We start from the raw sequence: 12851 nt of genomic DNA on the forward strand, positions 1-12851 counted from the left end.
ACATAATTATAATTGTTATAATTCTGTTTTGGTTACAGCTCTCCTTCCGTGAGTGTAAGTGGTTGTGAGGGCACGTGCCTGTTGTGTAATTCTTGTTTCCTTTCCCTTGGGATTCCTCTTCGGAGCCTTCCCGGGGGAATGAATGTGTACTAATATTATTTGTTTTATTTTTTTACAGTTACCGATCTAGTTCGTTTCTGTAATATGGCAACGGTGTGAGCTGTCTGGTTGAGTCCTGGGGATTCGGCTGTTGCTGCCTCCCCCCTTGTATTTTCGTCAGGGGCGTGTCTCCTTCTACTGGAAGTACTCCCGTGACGATGGACAGCTCTCCAGTTCATTTTAGAACTCTCAGGAGGCTTGCCTCCTTGGGCGGGTAACTTTCCTTCCGAGGGAAGTTTTTCCTGTCCAGGCTTGAGTTTTTCCCCTTTTGGGGGGTTCTTCTCTTGCCTTTTTTTCGTGCGACTATGCTCTTGGTGCTGAGCGGTCGCACCTGCAGTTTCGCTCAAGGGGCTGGGCAACTGCAGGAGCTCCTCTTCGGAGGATTGCTCCTTTTAGGTCACTGGCTGACCAGTCTCTTCTACGAAGTGTTTCTCTTTCGTTCGCGAGAGAGTACACTCATAGAGACTCCTCTTAGGAGGTTTCTTCTGTTGCTGTTGCTGTTGGCCTCCCTCGCCGCAAGGCCCACCGTCTGCCTCGTCGTAAGGGCCTCTCATCTCCCTATAAGGGTGCTTGAGGCGCCTTTTTGAATCTCCGTTTGCAGCCTACAACTCCTTTTTCTTGATCTTCCGCCTTGGTGCAGATGGACAGCAGTCTGATCCCGTCTTCCGACGGGCAACGGTCTTCCCGACGGACAACGGTCTTCCCGACGGACAACGGTCTTCCCGACGGACAGCGGTCTTCCGACGGACAGCGGTCTTCCGACAGACATCAGTCTCCCGTCGGACAACGATCCCTTCGGGGCAAAGGGTTGCCTCCCACGGGGGTTCTTCCCTAGCGTGTCAGGGTTTCCCTGCGCGCCCTTCTGCTGTGTTCTCTCCTGCTCATGCTCAGTGTTAGTGCACAGGCGCTCTTCTGCTCATCAGCGCTCTCCTGTTCGTCAGCGCTTTCATGATGATCATCCCTGCTGTTCCTGTTGGTTCCTGTTACGCGCCCTGTGCGCCCACGTTCGCCCTCGCGATCTAGAACTTCGGTTCAGGTCGGGGTCAAGGACTCTTCTTCTATGCGCAGGCTTCCACGCGTAGCCTTCTGCTCGTCAGCGATCATCAGCTCGCCAGCGATCACCTGTCTCTCGGCGATCTCCGGATCTCCGCGTGTGTTACAGCCGGCACTCCAACGTTCTCCAACACTTCTGAAGGAACATGGTTCGCCAGCTACTAGCTCACCTGCGCATGCTCATCGCCATCGCGCGACCCTCAACTGCGGATGCTGCTCGCCATCGCGCGACACTCAACTGCGGATGCTGCTCGCCATCGCGCGACCCTCAACTGCGGATGCTGCTCGCCATCGCGCGACCCTCAACTGCGGATGCTGCTCGCCATCGCGCGACCCTCAACTGCGGATGCTGCTCGCCATCGCGCGACCCTCAACTGCGGATGCTGCTCGCCATCGCGCGACCCTCAACTGCGGATGCTGCTCGCCATCGCGCGACCCTCAACTGCGGATGCTGCTCGCCATCGCGCGACCCTCAACTGCGGATGCTGCTCGCCATCGCGCGACCCTCAACTGCGGATGCTGCTCGCCATCGCGCGACCCTCAACTGCGGATGCTGCTCGCCATCGCGCGACCCTCAACTGCGGATGCTGCTCGCCATCGCGCGACCCTCAACTGCGGATGCTGCTCGCCATCGCGCGACCCTGGCATGCTGCTCGCCATCGCGCGACCCTGCGCATGCTGATCACCATCGCGCGATCGCCCTCCTGCACTTGCTGCTCGCGATCGCCCTCCTGCACTTGCTGCTCGCGATCGCCCTCCTGCACTTGCTGCTCGCGATCGCCCTCCTGCACTTGCTGCTCGCCAACGCGCGATCGCCCTCCTGCACTTGCTGCTCGCCAACGCGCGATCGCCCTCCTGCACTTGCTGCTCGCCAACGCGCGATCGCCCTCCTGCACTTGCTGCTCGCCAACGCACGATCGCTCACCTGCGCATGCTGCTCGACCATCGCGTCGGCATAACACAACGCGCCATCGCCAACTTGCTCGTTAGCGCTCACCATCTCACCACCAATCGCTTGTTGATCCATATCGCCAGCGGTCTTCCTCGCCCACGCGGCAGCGCGTTTCCTCGCCATCTCGCTAACGCTTGCGTTCGCCGCCTCGGTCTCGCGCTCATCCACCTGCCCACCCTCACGACCGCGCGACTGCTCGCCCACACGACCCTGCGCGCCCGCACGCCCACGTGCCTGCACGTCTACGCTCATGCACGTCCGCGCCCATGCTCTCCAATGTTCGCCCACGCGCGAACCAACGGTTTTCCATCGCGCGGACGGATGGTGTTCCGTAGCGCGAACTTACAGTGTTTCTTCGCACAAACGTCGGCTTATTTCTTGCAGTATCCATTGCTCGTCTATGGGTTATCGCTCGCCGACCACCAGCTCTCGCCCTTCCTACCACGCTCGCCCTCCTTCTGCGCTCCTTCGCTCACCTTCGTTTGCGTTACCGCGCATGGGCGCTTTCACGTTCGCCCACACGAAAATCTTTGAATTACCGTCGCGCGAGCTCCAGGGCCATTGCGACCACGATTCCCAATGGGGTTTTCGCAGCATGGCCAGCCTGGCGAGTTCTTCTGGAGCGTATTTCCAGAACACGGCCTCACCCCGTAAACGCAGAGCATGGCACTTGCAAGAATAGGAGAAACTTAAGGGAGATCTGAGCAACACTCCTCTTTCCTGAACCTGGGTTAGCCCTTCCCCGTCATTCCCTGGAAGGATTTTTGGCGGGGGGGGCCTTTCCGTTCGAGATTTCTCCATCGGACAAGGGGTGACTGCTTACCCCTTCCTCTGGGAGCTTACCAGGTTCTTTCCCTCCTCGGTTACGGCCCGAGGTTTGGTTCAAGGAAGCTACAGGAAGATCATGGGTACTTTCCTCCTCTCGAGCTCAGGCACCTTGGCCTTTCGTTGTTAAGTATCTAACTTGCGGACAAGCTCGATGTTGTACCATCTGGACGCGCTGACTGAGGGCTTCCTTCGGGTGTCTCATCTGTGGAGGTCGACGACCTCAGACACCCTTCCATCCTTGAGAAGAGTTTGTTTGTGCCCAAGGACAGAGACTTAGACAGCGGCTGTGCGGAGGAAATCGACTTCCGTTTTCACTCCTCCAAGGCGCTTTCTTCCAGACTCTGCAGGGCTCCAGCGCCCTTTTCTTTCAACCACGTCGGCCTAAGTTATCGGCTACGACAACTGGGACAAGGTGTCCAATTGCAGTTTCCTCCTGTCAGAAACAGATGGCACGGGAGACTCCCCCGGGGGGGGCATAGTCCTAAAAGGAGTTCACGAACTCTAGGATTGCAGGTTTTTCGCTGGGAGGATGCTTAAGGTTACTCATCCGAATGACAGCTTCCCGATGCCCATTCCCGCACAATCTCTGTGATCAGCCAAGGATATCGCGCCTGCCGTCTCTGTCAGCGAATTCAGTGTCTCTAAACCTCTATGCCATAGCGTCAGCAGAGTTGCCCGGTTGGGCAGAATGATCCATACCTTAGGCGAAGGTCTTCCTTAGGATCATCGACGGCTTCACCCCCGGCCTCCTCAGTCGATCCTTTCTTGTAAGGAAGGATCTGAGAGGGGATGTCCGTAGTCGACCTCTCAGCCCTGATCAAGTTTGTCGAACAAACTTCGGTCAGCGTAGACCAGCAGAATCGATCAGACTGGTAACGAGGCGACAGGACTCCTTAAACCCTGGATCGGAAGGACGGGTACTTTCAGTTTCCATTCCATCCATCTTCCAGGGTGCTCGTCGAATTCAGCCTAGACTGCAAGTATTCCTGCTTATGATGCAGTGTGGCTATCCCGCCGTGGCATAGCAGGTTTGTTTCCCCAGAGAACTCTCCCTGCCTTCCTCTTGGCCGCTCAGGTGCAGGCTTCCGCCTCCTCTGCTGTTTGGAGGGCTGGTCAACTCTGGTAGGCTCAGGTTCGACCTTCTTCAGCGCCGGGACAAGCTTCCGGATGCTTACCATGAGTGTGGGCTCATGGTATTTTGCTTGGAGCCTTCTCTTCCTCTGGCTCAACATCTGGAGTATCTGGCCATGATATTGAGTCAACGGCCTTACCACGTTGGAAACCCTGCTTCTCGTCCGTCCAGCGAGGTTAAGCAACGTCGGTACTTGGATGGGTGACCACCTGGGGACGCCAGATTCTGTTACCACATACTCCGAGCCTTCTTTTCGGTTGACTGTGGCAAGACTGAGGAGAGTCGCAGTACCTGTTCTCAGTCAAGCAGAGCTTTCAGCCCTACCTTGGAACGTTTCCTAGTTCTCCTTTCCTCATTGACCCGTCTATGGTCCGAACGGTCGCCTCAGGATAAGTTCCATGTGGGGCGATCCAAGTTCCCGTGGCTTCAGGCAATGTTTAATCGGACTTCCTGGCCCCTATGGGACCAGCGGAACTATTAGACCTGCAATGGGTGTTGACCTATGGAGCCTCTTGATGGTAGTGGATATTCTCGTCCTTTCCCCACATTCTTGATGCTGTTCTCGGACTCGTCAAAGGAAAGGGGGGGGGGGCATGTTCCGGTCCAGGCCTATGGTCAAGACCTGAAGGATACCTCTCCATCATTCAGGCAGGCTTAGGGGCCTTAGTCTGGCCCCTCTACAGATCCTACAGCTCCTGCCGAGTCGCCCCGTGCGCGTCGACTTCATGATTCTGGCGTATTCTAACCAGCAGGGGACGCATTTTCACACCTTCACATCTTGCAGTAGAGATACCGGGATGATTGAGATTCTCTCAATACCACCATCGGCTCTCTCATTCCAGGCAGGGGAATGTTCTCTCAGACTATCCGAGCAGAGCCTCGTAGAGAGAGTGTACCTGGGGGTCTTTGACCTTGGGTAACCAGCAAGTACTGGTCTGGGGGACCTGATCGCGACAGCTTGGAACCTCAAGCTTCCGCTATTCTTCCCCCCAGTCTCAGACCCCGAGACTCTGGCAAGATGCATTCCGGTGATGGTGGGACAACTTCGACGCCTGCGTCTTCCCTCCTTTTTGTCTGTGGACAATGGGTCTCAACAAGACCAGGTTGTCTGTCAACCTTTCAATGGGAGAGCTCCACTGGGACTATGCGCAGAACGGTTTCTGGACCCTCTGCTTCCCCTGACGGAACTCCCGGGAGAGCTTCTCCCACGGCGCAGACTACTCAAGCAACCACACTGCGACATCTCTCCCGAACCGGGGCGTCGCTTCGGCTTCATGCCTGGAGACACTACGCCTCCTCCTCAAGAAGAGACAACCCGCTACAGTCGCGGTACGGAGGTCGCGTCATCTACTATAGTCATCCACAGGGGTCTCCCAGGCAAAGTGAAGAGTCTAAGGTGGTTGGTACCGTGGGAGATATACCTCTTCCCTTGAGGCCTCTTCTCCAGCAATAACGGTCTTATTGCCTTTCGGCGGGAGGAAACTCCTTTCCGCTCTCGGCAATGAAGCCTGTCGCTCAGCCTTTTCCTGACCTTCAGGCTTAAAGGAATAACTTTTTCCTGCCCGCTGGATCTATCCTCGCTCATGCGAAGCTACGATCGTCCCTGCCCTAGTCGGAGGAAGACCTCCAACTTGGAGCATGGCTCGGACTTTTAGTCCTTTAAGAGATCTTCTCATGACCCTTTACGATAGGCCTCGGATTGTATTCCGCCTTGGGTCTCCTGCTCACTCTGGCCACGGCCAGTGTGTAAGCAATCTTCTTGGTCTCTTACGACTCCCCCCTTTCTAAGGAAGAGGGGAAGGCAACATTCAGGCTCGCTCCTGAGTTGTTGGCTAGACTCAGAATCTGGGGGTCCCGGCCCTTCGGTCCGATTCATTCAAGATTTCGAGTCTCCATACTGTATCTGATGTCCCAAGACCTTCTCTTTCTTGCCAGTAAAGGAATCGAGAGGTTAGCGCTGGGAACAGCTGCAGTTTGTCCTCAGTTGCAGCCGATTTGGGAGCACAAGGAGGACATGGGGGAGAGTCACCAGTATACCTCTTCAGCCCGGACTCAAGGACATTCATCTCGACCTGTCTCCAGACCCTCCCCCGTCACGTCGCTACAGCACGATGTTGGATACATCGCAACGTCCCTCGCCTTCGAGTAATACTACTCTGTGACGCAGGTGCTACAAGCTGGAGTCTGGAAGCGTCTAATGACCTTCGCAGCCCGCTTCCTGCAGGGCGTGACCCACAGGAGTCTCGATACGTTTTCTATCGCTCTGTGGTGGCTACACAACAGCTGGTCTAACCTCAGGCTCCTTTTTGGACAGGTAGCAGAAGGTTGAGGGCATTGTTATCAGGTTTTAGTCTGCATGAACGAAAGAAGTATGTCTGGCCCTTACTTCTTTCTTCATCATCCCCTCTACGGGGAAGCAGCATCCTGGTCTCTGCATAGCTGACCTCGAACCTCTGCAGGTAAACCATGCTTCCTTGTGTTCCGAGTATTGAGTCAATACTGTCGCGTCCCCCATACCCTGACGAGGTGGTATTGGGAACGTCCTAACCCAGAGTTCCTTCTGGAACTCCAGGTCAACTGCCTAGGACGGGTCACACTTCTTCCTTCACACACAAGCTTACGTAGGCCACATGGTTCCTTGCGGAGCAAGGAACTTGTGAGGTGCAGGGACTCCTTTTCTCGAGTGCGACTCACTCGGATTCTGAGTCCCCGGGTAAAGCCAAAGCCAGTATGGCTGGGGACTTTCCACCCTACCTAAGGGGTAAGTCACCCTCTGTAAATAGCGTGGCTTGTATTTCGGTTACGGAACAAATGACAAATTCGGAGATAATTTGTATTTTTCCTAACCATACAAACCTTAGCTATTTACACATATTTGCCCGCCAGCCCTGTCCCCCAAGACAAGTCCTACCTCTAAGTGAAAGTGAGCATTCACCTGTGTGTGAGGGGGGGGAGGGGTAGCTAGCTACCACTCCCCTACCCCCCCGCTAACTAGCGCGGGGGTAATACACCCTCGTTAAATTCTAATGGCTCGCCATTTCAGCTGCGCTAAAAGGTAACCCTCTGTAAATAGCTAAGGTTTGTATGGTTAGGAAAAATACAAATTATCTTCGAATTTGTCATGTTACTTGAGTTTTTTTTTATGTTACTGGGATATCACAGACCAAAGTATTTACATATGTTCAGTACAAAATAAGAAATGTTTTAAGATTTAATTTCCTTGTATTTATCTCAATTTTTTTTATAAACATAATTTTCTGTCTTACTGCCAAATGTGTGATAAGTTAGCTATGAAACATAATGTACTAAGATACTATATCTTATCATTATCATTTGGTAATTTTACATATTTCAAGACACTGCTGGCATATATGAAGCTTCCAGATTGAAAATTTGACCTTAAATGGCATTTGCTGTTATTTATTAATGTACTGACTTAATCAGATTAAACGTGCTGTAGTTGGTATTTAAATAAGTATACAATGTTTATTTAGGGGGGGGTGTACATTTTTGTGTAAAAGGGTTTGGTGTTATGGGTTGATAGGAAAGTTTAAGAAGAGAATTTTGGTATTGTTAGGAATTCTCAAGAACAAGTGATGTCAGAAAACCTACTTTATCATAAGGGAAAATTAGTTGGTATGCTTCAGTGGATTAAATTCTTAAAGTAATCAGTACAGTATTTCCTTTTCAAAAGAGTTTTTGACATATTCCACTGTTTTATTACTTTAAAAGGATATTAAGTTCTGATGAGTATTGTTAAATCATAGGGCAAGTGGTATTTCATTGTTTTGTTGTGGGTTCATAACAACTAGATTTTGTGGTTTCTGTTGAAGTAGAATCGTTAAATATTCAAGTGTCATCACTGTATCAAAATTGTGAATATTAGAACAAGGTTTAGTTTGAAGGAGAAATTAGATGGCTGAATAAGAAGAGATAAAGGGAATATGAAAGCAAAGTGAAGAAATTTTAAGTGTTGGGTGATTTATGTAAAAGGTGTAATTTCTCTTAGAATTACTCTGGGAAGCCTTATAAGTTAGTAATGGCTCCTAGCCTACCAATGAATAGTAATGGATTTGAAATTTAACTGGAAGAGCTTAACTTTGCCTTAAATACCTTAAATACGTAATCGTTTTTGATAATGGTATATGCAGCAGTGGCTTGGCGTGTGTCCTTTTGTTTTTGTTGATTAAGGTATAAATCAATTTTATATGTGAATGTTAACACATTTCATCCAAATCTTTTTGAATTGAATTAAAGTCTTTTTAGCTCTTGTATTGTGAAAATGTTAACTTACAAATCTTAATAATTTGAAAGTTTATATTCTAATAGAAATTTTATTATTATCTTGTAAAAGGACTTCTGTGTTTCAACTTAGTACTCGGGTCTCGTCAACTTACAAGATCCTGTTAGGATAAACTGTTTAGAAGCATAAAAGCATATGAATTAGAGTAGTATGGCAATATCATTAGAAAAACTGTTGCCATCTAGTCACTAGGACTATGGTATATCATGTGCCCATTAAACTTTTGGGTTTGGGGCAATCAAAAATTAACTTCCTCATTTGACAGTCTATAGAAATGTGAGTATTTGTGTTAGATTTAGCTAAGTCTTAGAAATGGTGGTGGTGTTTGGTTTTTTTTTTTTTTTTTTTTTTTTTTTTTTTAATTCCTAGGGGTCTCCTTCACATACTTCCATTCATACTAGACATTTATTTATTTATTTATTTATTTATTTTTTTGTTTGTTTATCTTCAATTTCCTGTACAGGCTATTACTTTGGAACATTAGAAGGTGGGACTGAGATTTTACTAAATTCTCTCTCTCTCTCTCTCTCTCTCTCTCTCTCTCTCCTCTCTCTCTCTCCTCTCTCTCTCTCTCTCTCTCTCTCTCTCTCTCTCTCTCTCTCTCTCTCTCTCTCTTTTTTGTGTGCTTTGGGAGTCTTTGCAGGAGCTATTAGTATAAGATCATTGAAATCCTTCCAGCCATCCTATCAAGCCCACCTTAATTATTCTTTTTGGATAGTCAATTGTTAGTGCCATAATTTAAGTAATGGGTTTCCTCTTGGTTACAATTTTTGGAAAGGGATCATTGTGTTTTTAGTGTTGAGAAAAGACTGAAGCAGTGTTATTAAACATTAACCTTGGCCATTCAAATCAAACTAAATTATTGTTCATCTCTAGAGACATGATTGAAGCACAGAAGTTCTCCTTTTTGCATTTTGCATTTTGTACAAACTGGAAAAATATGAAATATATGTCTCCTTGGAGGCTGGATTGCAAAGCTCAAAGAGAGGTTTGTTTTTGGCTGGAGGTACCCTGTCAGGTGTCTTCTTTGAGACTGACTCGGATTTTGAGAGCTGATTGATGATGTGGGAAAAGTCTTTTGCTTCTCTTGTGGTTTTCCAGGTAAACTCCAGTTTTCTCTGCTACTGCTGAAGAATTAGATCACTCATAGGAAATGAGTTCTGCACTAGTAGTTCCAGAGGTTTGGGTATGGTGGATGTTGAGATAGAGTTTAGTCTATATTCACTTGTGTTTGTAACAGTTTGTAATGAAGCAATGTTTTCTTGACAAGCTATTTTGTGAAAACATGGCAAGAAACCCCATTAAGAGTTTTTACCACATGAATGTAATGCCAGAGTCGGAGTGACCAAAATTAACTTTTCCTCTAAATATTTTCCAAATTAATTACTAGTGGGTTTGAACATAGTTTTGTTATTTTTAGCTTTCTTTATATTTCATACTAGTTCTTTAAAGTGAAATTTAATTTAATCTAGAAAATTTAGAAGCTATGAACAATAGGCATGTTACAATGTACTCTATATATTTTCAAATGTATTACTCATTGTGCAGTTAGCTTTGCAGCTAACAAAAGTCTTCCTTAGAGCTTAACAGATAAATTTATTTAATAGTTATTTGCAGTATCATAGTACTTCAGTGGTAATTATTAGCTTTGATCTTTTAATTACTAACTCCTGACCAACTTTTTGTAGATTTTTTTATGGAAAACTTTTAAATGTTAGAACATTTATAAGGTCAAAAAGCTTATAGTCTTTATTACAATATGCATTTTTTTTAAGTCAAATTCGAATAGTTTGCATGAAAATTTGTTCTAAAAAGCATTCAAGTACTGTATTGAATACAATTTATATCATGTCAAATGTCTGAAAAGTTGTAATATGATTTATTGTATTAGAAAATTTTGAGTTGAAAGTCAATCCTCCAGTCATTGGTATGACATACTTTTAATTACTCAATTTACTGACACATACAGTTGTTTCAAGAGGTGGTACCAGCTTGGGGCTTAAATAGCTTCTCGTCTTAGGCTAAACATTGTTTTTTGTACTTAGACATAGTAGGAGGGATAAATACCGCAATGGCCATCGTTAGAAGTATGTGAGAAACATTACAAATTCATTACATCGTCAGTCCAGTAATTAGGCGCAAAATTGTGTTACTACATAAAGAAATTCTAATTGAGTTTTTGATCCTAAGTGGTCAGAAGCAATACTATTTGGCAAGTATTAACAAAGATATATGTATTGATGTACTCTGATGTCCTGAAAAGATGATTATTAAAGATTTTTTGGTTCTATGAAACCTCCAGAATTCACTGAATGAAAAAAGTAAATTTCTTGAACAAAGGTTGTTTATGATGTTAGGGTGAGAAAACTTTCTTAGCTTTTAGATTAATTATTGGAAATGGGAACACGATAGATTTGAAATTATTTCCATAGAAATCTTGATTAAACTGTAATAAGGTAAATTCTATGGAAAAGCTAGCTATAATTTTTGTTGTACCTAAGCAACATACCAGTAAGACAGTTTTAGAAATTTTTAGTGTAGTATACAAAGGCAATTTCATTCATGAGTTAGTGTGTGTGTTTTGAATTAACGTAATATTGGTTCTTGGAAGAAAATTTGTCCCTCGAGAATTGGTATTACGCAGAATTTTGTACTTTTTTGAGCAATTTTGTTGTTTGATGTGCAAAATTTCCCCTCCTCTTTAGGATGAGATAGTTAGTGTGAGAACTGGTGTTTGTTTTTAACTATACAAAGTTGTTTTGGTGTGCATTTTCAACAGCAACTGAAGCGATTACATATTTAATTTGTGGTACATCTGATCTATATTGACACTAATGCAATGGTCATGGATTTGGTAATGAATGTAATAATCGACTTTCCTTTTTATGTGCTAGCAGATAGTAAAATGTAGAATTGGGTATTTATAGGATATTGTAATTGGTAGTTTATTTCTTTTTGAAATATTAGTAAGAGATTGTAGTTGAAATCTTTTTGAAGTTTATTTTCTATGTCTTGTTAATGTCTATGTTTTGGAATCTAAAAGTGTAGATCAAGATGGTTTTATTACTTGAATGTTTTTCATTCTAGTTTTGAGACTCGCATAGTGTTTGTTCTCAGCGGGATTGTTTTGCACTTGATTAAAAGTAAGTTTGTGATGGGTACATAGAATTTAAAGTTAGTCTAATGTATCGGTATTTGGCATTCAGAAAGCTTATGATAGTTTAGTAATCATAAACTTGTTAATAACTTTACTTTGGTATTCAAATATCAATTTAGAAGTGGGACTTTAGTTTTCAGAAACTAAATTCAGATAATTTAATAAGGCATGTGCTTTTTTTTTAAGGCATTGTCCTTTAATAGGAGTATGGTTTATTTAGTTGGAATAAAATAAAAATTTCTTTAAAGATCTGTGATAGCCTTTTAGTCTACAGCACTTTTACCTGAAGATCTTTTTTGGGTTAGAAAGTTGTTGCTTTATAAAACTTGCCTTGAATATGTCTGTTGGTTTGTGATTGTTTTCAGGTTGTCTATTAGCTTCTGGCACACCATTTTTGCCTTATGGTGTGTGTCGTTTAAAATTTTTGTTCTGTTAATTTGGAGCATTTTTGTCTGAAGGTGGTCAGTTTATTAATGATGGTCTTAGTTTAGTAGGCATGTTAGTCTGAAAGGTTAGTCATTTAGGATTTTAGTAGTTTTTCCTTGTTCTTTGTCATTTAGTTTAATATTTAGAAGGGTGTGTGTGAGAGAGAAATTGCTAGATTGTGGTAAGAGTAACGTTATGAGATGCACAAGAAGCAAGAGTGGTGTCATCTTGAATGGAGAGTTGCTTGACGAAGTAGACGGGTAAAGTACCTGGGTTCTGTTATTGTTGCAAAAGCTGGAGTGGCAGCAGATGTGTGTCAGAGGGTGATTGAAGGATGTAAAGTGTTGGGGCAGTGAAGGCAATTAAAGAAAAGAGGGTTAGGGATGAATGTAATTAGTTCTGTATGAGGAAGTGATTGTATGGATCGGAGTTGTGGGGAATGAAAGTGACCGAGAGACAGACATTGAATGTTTTTGATATAAAGTGTGTGAGGAGTATGGCTGGCATCTCAGTTGGATAGGGGTAAGAATGAGTGGTAAGAGTGAGTGGATGTAAGGAATGAATTAGTACGAGAGTAACTAGATTGGATATGAATGTGTGAGGTGATTTGGCGATGTAAGAGAGGATGGTAAATGGTTGTCTTCTGAAGGTGATGAATTCAAGAGTTGGGGGGAGAAATACAGTACACAAGGAAGGCGAAGGTTTGGTGGATAGATGGAATGAAGAAAGTTCAGGTGAGAAGAGGATAAATGTGAGAGGCCAAAGAGCATGCTAGAAATAGGAATGAATAGTGAGCGATTGTGATGTAATTCCGATAGGTCCTGCTGCTACTAGGTGACCG

This window comes from Palaemon carinicauda, chromosome 12 (assembly GCF_036898095.1).
Source record: "Palaemon carinicauda isolate YSFRI2023 chromosome 12, ASM3689809v2, whole genome shotgun sequence".
Taxonomy (NCBI): domain Eukaryota; kingdom Metazoa; phylum Arthropoda; class Malacostraca; order Decapoda; family Palaemonidae; genus Palaemon; species Palaemon carinicauda.